Below are 8,318 nucleotides of genomic sequence, written 5' to 3'. Positions count from 1 at the left end.
GAAAAAGGATGCTTTTATGATGTCTTTCCAAGGCCCATGATGATAATAAACTATTTATTTATTTCTTCTTTTCAAGAGGTATGGTGTCTCCAAGCTCCCTGTTTGCCATTTTTCTCTTAGGAAACCTTTTATATTTGTCTCCTGGCTTCTGTGGGGGCTGAGTTAAGCAGAAAGGGCCCTGTAGAGAGATGAGAGGAATTATTTTCTCCTGAGACATGGCCAGTTGGGGCAGAATGCCAGTGAAGAGGCCAAGTTTTCTGCCAACAGTATAGAGTGAAATTGTAACATACCCTTTAATGTTGTTATAACTTTATTTTCCACTTTAAAGTAATAGAAATTCTTCCTAGAAATAATGCTGTTTAGAAGAGACAGCATGGCATAGCTGACTAAACCCATATCTTTGAGCACTCGCCCACCTTTGTAATAAAGGGACATTTTTTATATGGCTCCTGCATTCACAAGATCAGGAAATGATGGAAATGTCTTTATCACAGAATCAAAGTGCTCAAAGGGGGCGCTGTAAGATCATTTTAAATATTTTATTCTTCAAAGATAGGCAGACATTCTAATTTTTTACAGAGATGCAAGGCGGTGGGGTATAATGAAAAGAATAAGACTTTAGGCTGATGCCAACCTTGAAATGCATCTTAATTCTATTATTAACAAGACTTTAGGGGAATTGTTCAACTTTTCTGATTTTTAATATTCTTATATTTAAAAATAAGAAAACAGACACTTTTGTACTTTTGATCCTGAAAACATGCCTGCAAGTTGATTGTAAGATAGTGAAACAATGGATTTAATATAAAAGAAGGGTAAGGGATCCTGTTTTAATGTAAATTTTGCTTTTTAGACACAATAGTTGAATTATTAGAATTCTAGCGTCTCACACACATTCTGTAATTTTATTTTTTCTTTGCGACAGTATATGTAGTCAACCTGTTTAAGTGGGCGCCTGGCTGAGGTTACAGGCATCACTTTTAACATGTATACTAATTACTATTCTTTTCTGTATTATATTAAGTTCCTGATACTCCTGTTACTAGTAGTTAAACCTTTATTTTTCTATTTTCACCATTTTAATAGAAAAATAATGACAAATTAGAGTAAAACATTCAAATAATTGCACAGATATTAATCTTTGTTTGGATCATTCAATTCACAGAAGTTATTTCTTAGGGGTTGTTATTGTTAATTACTGTTGTTACAAACAAATCCCAAACCTCAGTGACTTAGTTTAATTTTTTTTTTCTCATAAAAAGTCCAGTCCAGTGGACTTTGGGAGGTTGACACAGGAGGATCACTTGAGCCCAGGAGTTCAAGACCAGGAGGCAACATAGCAAGACCCTGTCTCTACAAAAAACCAAAACATTTCCCAGGCATGGTGGTGCACACCTGTAGTTCCAGCTACTTGAGGCTGAGGTGAGAGGATTGCTTCAGCCCAGGAGGTAAAGGCTGCAATGAACCATGATCATGCCACTGTACTCCAGCCTGGGCAGCAGAGCAAGACTCTGTCTCAAAAAAAATTATCTATCTATCTATCTACCTACCTACCTACCTACCTACCTAAAGAGAATGAGAGAGAGAGAGTCCACTGGGGCTGATCTTGCTTGGGCAGCTCTTCTTTAAGTTGCCAGACTCAGTGTCCTGGCATCTTTTCTCAGAGATTCTGTTATCCATCAGAGCCTCCCCTGGAGGCCTGTGCTGGGTCTGCTTTATTCAGCAGCCGATGAGCAGAGAGGTTATCTCATATGTCATGTTTTCTTCTTCTTTTATTTTTTATTTTTTTGAGACAGGGTTTGCCTGTGTTGCCCAGGCTAGAGTGCAATGGCACAATCAAGGCTCACTGCAGCCTTCACTTCTTGGACTCAAGCAATCCTGCTACCTCAGCCTCCCCAGTAGCTGGGACTACAGGTACACGGCACCACACCTGGCTAATTGTATTTTTTGTAAAGATGAGGTTTTGCCAGGTTGCCCAGGCTGGTATTGAACTCCTGGGCTCAAGTGATCCTCCTGCCTCAGCCTCCCAAAGCACTGGGATTACAGGTGTGAGCCATCATGCTGGCCTTTCATGGGTCTTTTTAAGGGCTAGGGCTAGAAGTACACAACTGACAGCTGCTTACACTTCATTGGCTATTGTCACAATATGCTATTGAGATGCAAAAGGATTGGGAGGTGTAGTTTTTCCACGTGCCCAGGGGAGAAACTAAATGGTTTGGTGAATCCACAGCATTGTCTGTCTGGCAACAGGGCTGTCAAACTGAATTATTAGCCAGCAAGCAGCCACTAGGGCTCTCAAAAAGTTTGTTCATCAAAAGTGATGTATAAAAGGGTGGTTTTAGTATACAGTAAGCAGTGTATAGCTGTCCACAAATGATATGTGGAAGTTGGATGCATGGCTATTTGAGAGTATCTATATATCTTATTGCTCAGAGATAATGCCTATTGCTGAGTTGCAGCAAAGAGTCAGTAAGATATTTATGTGAAAATGCCTAGCACAGAGTTAGTATTGACATGTTGTTCCCTAAACTTTTTTTAAAAACTAGATTGTTGGGTGGGCATGGTGGTTCATGCCTGTAATCCCAGTGCTTTGGGAGGCTGAGGCAGGAGGATCACTTGAGCCCAAGAGTTCAAGGCTGCAGTGAGCTAAGATTGCACCACTGTACTCTAGCATAGGTGACAGAGCAAGATTTGTCTCTTAAAAAAAAAAGACCAAAAAAAAAAAAAGATTCTTCCACAGTCTCCTTTAATAAACTCATCTAGTGATGAATGGGTTCCAGCTAGAGTCTGCAACTTCTTATATATTGCCAAAATTGATTTTTCTACAGTTTAATCATATTTATTTCGAATGATTCTCATAGAAATAGTAAAACATCTGATCATCACTCTTCTTGTACTACTCTATCAATGTCAAAGCCATCTGGCCATCTGTAAGTCTTTTCTCCTTTTGGCTCATTTAAAACTTTTTTGATATGTCTATCAGTTTTCACATACGATTCAATGTACATTAACTGCTATTTTCTTTAGGCTCTTTATGTGTGAAAAGTAGGGAATTACAGTAGTTTCCTACCCGGGAAACTTTCCATTGGCTTTTATTTCCCATTCAAAAATGAATATTTATTTCCTTATTGCTCTCCATCAATTAAGAATGTGTTCTTGTGAAAATACCTCAGGAAAACAAAGATCACTTCACAAAATTCAGAATGTTAATTTATCCCGCTGGGCCACTGTTATGGAAAGTTATCAGCCATATCATCACAACCAAAGGTTTTAAAAGAAGTAATTTTATATCAAGAACATATGAGTGTTACTTTATCCTTTCCTTTAATCTTGTCTTCATCTTAAAAGCAGAGTTTTCTAAAACCTACTGTCTTCTGGGAATACATCAGAATTTGTCCTGAGCCTTCCTTCCTGATATGCCCCTCGGATTCAGATCCTCATGAATCAGCAGCCACCTCATAATGTGAATGCTCAAGAACAGAATGAGGAACAGCATTCTCCCGGGTCTGATAGGAATTTGGGAGGGCTGACTTGCCTATTTTTCAAGGTGTTGTGCCCAAGAGGAACGGAGGCCAGGCTTCCTTGCTTCTTTACCAATCTACTTTTCAGTTTCCTGTTCAACTCCCTTCCTTTGCTTAGTAGGTTTCTAGGTATTTTCATTTATTAATGTTAAAAATACCTTTTCAAATGAATTACTCATTTACACATTCAAATTAAGATTTTCATTTCCCAGTTTTATCACAGCTGGCATAATGAACCATGTCAAGTTTTTAAACTATATTGTGACAACATTTAAACTTGTTATGCTTTGCCTGTGGATGTAATTAAGACACTGTGCTTGGTATCAGTTTATTCTTAAACAGCAAAGTAAAAGCAGATGAGGCGTATTTATAGACTCATCAGCCAATGAATGGATGAAAGAGAAAAAGAAATTAATGGGGAAATGTCAGCCAGAATGGAGGAGGGACCCACTGAGAAGTTCATTTCCAGACCAACTATTTGGAATTTAATCCAAAGAGAGCTGTCCCTTGATTTACAGTAGGGGAAAAAAATGACATTGTAAGACTATTGGGCCTCAAGTTAAGAAGCAGGCAAAGAGTAACATACTTCAAATAAACTTCTGCAGTTGGGATGGGGGCCCAGGCACAATGCTTACAGTCAGGACCCTACCTGGAGGTACGTGCCCTCCTACAAAGAGTGGGGCTTAGGAAAATCTGGGAAAGAAGGAAAATCTCTAGGAAACATAGAAGCTTTGGAACTTGGTCCTGGCCATTTGAAAGCTGTTTTGATTTGAAGCCAAAGCCCCTGGGGGATGGGGGTAGGGGAGTAGAGTGAAGGGGGAAGTAAAGAAAAGGGCAGAAGATAAAATTGTAGTATAAAACCCCAACCCAAGGAATTCAGTTTTGAGAACCGACAAAGAAGAAAAATGAATTGCAAAGCTTAAGGGATACAGATTCATTTCTTTGTGTTTTCTTGAGAGCTTGGGCAGTACATTTCTTTTATTGTAAAATGAAACACAAAAAGTTGTCAGACATTCTGGGGCATGTGTCTAACATTAGACACAGGTGAGGCAGAATAAATCTGCATTGTCTTGAGTACATGTAAAAGGGCAGCATGGGGGGAGGAAATATGGTTGTTTTGGCATCCTGTTTTTAACTACCCATATTTCAGAGTCTGGGAGAAATGATCTGGGCCCGAGCAAAGTCCTGTGGTCTGCAAACACTTCAGCTGGGGTGAGGGGGGAGCAGAGGGGAAATGGCTTCACCGGTTCTCTTCCCCAAAGCATCTAAAGGAATGTTCATTAATGACTTTTAGAAGAAATTCCTTCGGATTTTCATGGGACAGCAACCAAGAAGAGTTCTTCAAAAACTCAGATTTAAAAATACCTTTTCTAGAGAATTAAAGTATGTTAACAAAAGGTAGGTTTAATTTAGAAAAAAAAATCTCTGAGAATTCATAAAGGAACGTTTCTTTTGTTTGTTGTACGTACTTGTCTCCAGATCCTAATGTACCTTCACTTCTGAGCCTTAGGTTTGCTTCTCCATATATACCTAAACTCTTTTTCTCCCTCCTCTGCCTCAGTGAATTTGACTGATGTATTTTGTTGATGTGTGTGTGATTGTGGGTTCTTGGTTTAACTCTTTAGAGAGAAAATAAAATGATACAAGAAAGGAAAAGAAAGAAGAAAGGAAGGGAGGGAAGAGGGAAGGAAGAGAAGAAGGAAGGATAGAAGGGTAGAAAGAAAGGGAGGGAAAGGAAGGGGAGGAAGGAAAAGAGAAGGGAAAGAAGAGGGGAAGGAAGGAAGAAAAAGGATCAAGGCATAACAAATCCATTTGCTTCAATCATGGAATCAAACCATTCCTATTTCTGAACACTTTCCTCAGCTGTGGCACATCTGGAGATACTGAGGAAATTAGTTCACAGAGCTTTGAGCTTTGTTTCTGCTGAGTTGGCTGTTCTGTTATATAGAAAAGTGTGTGTGTGTGTCTGTGTGTGATGTACATTTAATTCACAAAACAGTTACCTGACCATCCAAGCTTCTCAAACTATCTGTGGCAAAGAACCAGTTTTTAAATGTCCAATCAGCCATAAACTTTATTTTAATCAAATATAACAAAAATGTATTTCCAGGAAAATTAAATTTAAAAACACTCTGAATCATGCAAAATGCAAGCCTCTCATATCTAATATTAGGTTTAAAATTCAGTCCAGCATGGTGGCTCACTCCTATAATCCCAGCACTTCGGGAGACTGAGGCAGGTGGATCACCTGAGCTCAGGAGTTCGAGACCAGCCACACCAATATGGTGAAACCCCGTCTCTATTAAAAACACAAAAAGTAGCTGGGTGTGCAGGTGTGCGTCTGCAGCCCCAGCTACTCAGGAGGCTGAGACAGGAGAATCGCTTGAACCCCAGAGTTGGAGGTTGCAGTGAGCTGAGATAATCAGACTCCATCTCAAAAAAAAAAAAAAAAAAAAAAAGAAAAAAAAAAAAAAAAAAAAAAAAAAAAAAAAAAAAAAAAAAAAAAAAAAAAAAAAAAAAAAAAAACACACAAAATAATTTTATGTCAGATGACTAGAAAAGTTTCTAAATGCTCACTCATAGTTTTACTGAACTCATTGCAATGTGGTGCCAGTCTGCCCAGGGCCAGCACTGTCCAGGAACACCCTTTCCATAGTACCAGTGTAGATGTTCTATAAAGAAAAGATCTCTAAACAAAAGGAAAGGGATAACAGTTGATATTTTTTAAGTTTAGAGTTATTAACTTGTTATTAAAGTATAGACAAAATAAATTCCAGATTTTTTCAAATAATTTCTTTTAAAGAAAGCATTTAATTGCCTAAACAGTGTTGATTTTTTAAAAAATCACTGAAGTGTTTTTTTAAAAATAGTAAAATAAACTATATACATGGAGTCTCCCTGTTATCATATGGGCCCTATTTGTGCTCAAGCACTGGAAGAATGAATTGATTTTAACATAAATAGTTTTAAGAATGAAAGTTTCTAAAATGTAAATAAAGGTATGGTATTCTGAAATGCATATTCAGCTGGTTGACATGACATACACATTCTTGCATGCCATTATTTTTTTTTTTCAGTTTGTCTTTCTTTACTCAAACATAATGAATTAATGTAGACCATTGCCTAATTTAGTGTGGACTAAAGTAGTTTGAATTCACATATTGGGTTGAAATGGCCAGGAATATTGTAGAGTACTGAAAAGACTCTAAGTGAATTGCATGTTTTCATCTTAAACTCTAAGACATTTACCAATTCCCACTGATCTCAAGTTGCTCTAACGAAATTTCCACACAGAGGCTAATAGAATTTATGTCCCTAAAAGCAGTAAGTTAAAGAAATGGAAGCTTGAGTCATAAAGAAATTCCCTGGCTGTAAATTTATTATTTGTGAGAAAGAATTTCTTTTTTAACAAAAAATTGCAGAGCAGAGCTATTGCATATCATCCCCACATGGAACAAGTGGTGAAAGGACTGTTGGGTTATGGAAATCATATTATTGTTATTATATGTTTTCCTTAGCTGCGGCTATCACAGAGAACCTTTTGGGGAGGGTGTTATTTACAATGCTCTATTGTTTAACATCCCATGTTAGGATTCTGTTTCAATAGTAGTTTATAACCATCACATATTTTTTTTTTCTTTCTAGATTTGACTTTAGATAAATGTCACACTCTAGTAATGAGGTTTTAAGAATTATTCAGTAATCGAACCATGTGAATTCAATGGTCTATAAGCTTGGAATCTCAAGAAATTACTAAGTAAATTTTGGGTAGTGAATATCAAAAGTGTTCACATAAACATGCAATTAAAAAATGGAACTAACATCCATTAAGCAGCACTAAACTGACATGAATTGGCTTTATTGTGGCCAGTGAGAGGAGCTGGCTGGCTCTCTGATGGCTGCATTAGAGGCTGGGACAGAATGTGAGAGCTGGGTAGGGGCCCTATGTGGGTCGCATGTGACATCCAGGTGCACAAAGTTTTGGTGTTGGTGTTTGACTTTTGACTGAGCTTCGGACAGCTTTTAAGATTCTGAAATTTCTTAAAAGTTGAACTATTTAAATTGTTTGCCTTCCTGTGGGGCCCTTCCAGTGTTCCTGGATGATAGGAACCATCCAGTTTTGTCAAAACACAAGCATAAATCTGAAGAGTTCTGTGTTCTGTGAGAGGCAGCTTCATGGAGAAGACAATCATTCTCTCTGTTTCTCGGTAGGATCCGTTTTGGACCCCAGGGGGTAATTTGCCATCTTTTGGCACATACTGAGTCTCTGTACACTGTTTCTGCTCCCATTCTTGCACTTGTTAATATATAGCCCCAGCTGGTTGCTCTCTAAGTGCCACTCACAATCCATATTTCCACAGTGATGACATTGGCTGCTTCGGTTTTAGGAACTGCCAGAAATAGCCACTAACCAACAGAAAGAGAGCCAAGAACTAGCCCTGAATAATTGGTCAACGATGCCACTTTTGTTGTTTCTGGTTCCTTTTGCTTCCTGGAAAATACAGACCTACAAACCAAACATTGTGTGTGGGTTGATGCTACGGCATTGTCTGAACCTGGAAGGATGATCATGAATTCTGATGCCTCGTCTTCTCACTCCAGGTCCAATTTTTACCTGTTTTAGGAGTCTTGAGATTAGGTTATGTACTCTAACTCTGGGCAAATGGAAACACCAGAGAAGAATTATTCATCTCATAAAATTTCTTACAAGGTATTAACTTGTAGACCATTTTGGAGAAGATGAGCAAATGCATTTTTCAAGGCCAGCAGGGCTGGTTGCTATGAGCAGGCTAGTGT

The 8,318-nt window shown here is 38.2% G+C and overlaps 1 long non-coding RNA gene across 1 annotated transcript; it reads left to right on the top strand.

The window, feature by feature from the left end:
• The first annotated feature begins 4,813 nt into the window (after positions 1-4,813).
• LOC119469065 lies at positions 4,814-8,085 on the top strand. Its single transcript, XR_005197884.1, has 3 exons — positions 4,814-4,919; positions 7,167-7,278; positions 7,883-8,085. It is a non-coding gene; the product is annotated as an uncharacterized LOC119469065 (long non-coding RNA).
• Positions 8,086-8,318: the final 233 nt, after the last annotated feature.

This window comes from Cebus imitator, unplaced genomic scaffold (genome assembly GCF_001604975.1).
Source record: "Cebus imitator isolate Cc_AM_T3 unplaced genomic scaffold, Cebus_imitator-1.0 Scaffold562, whole genome shotgun sequence".
NCBI classification, from domain to species: domain Eukaryota; kingdom Metazoa; phylum Chordata; class Mammalia; order Primates; family Cebidae; genus Cebus; species Cebus imitator.
The sequence above is the reverse complement of the archived record's forward strand: the minus strand, read 5'-3'. Positions and strand labels throughout refer to the sequence as shown.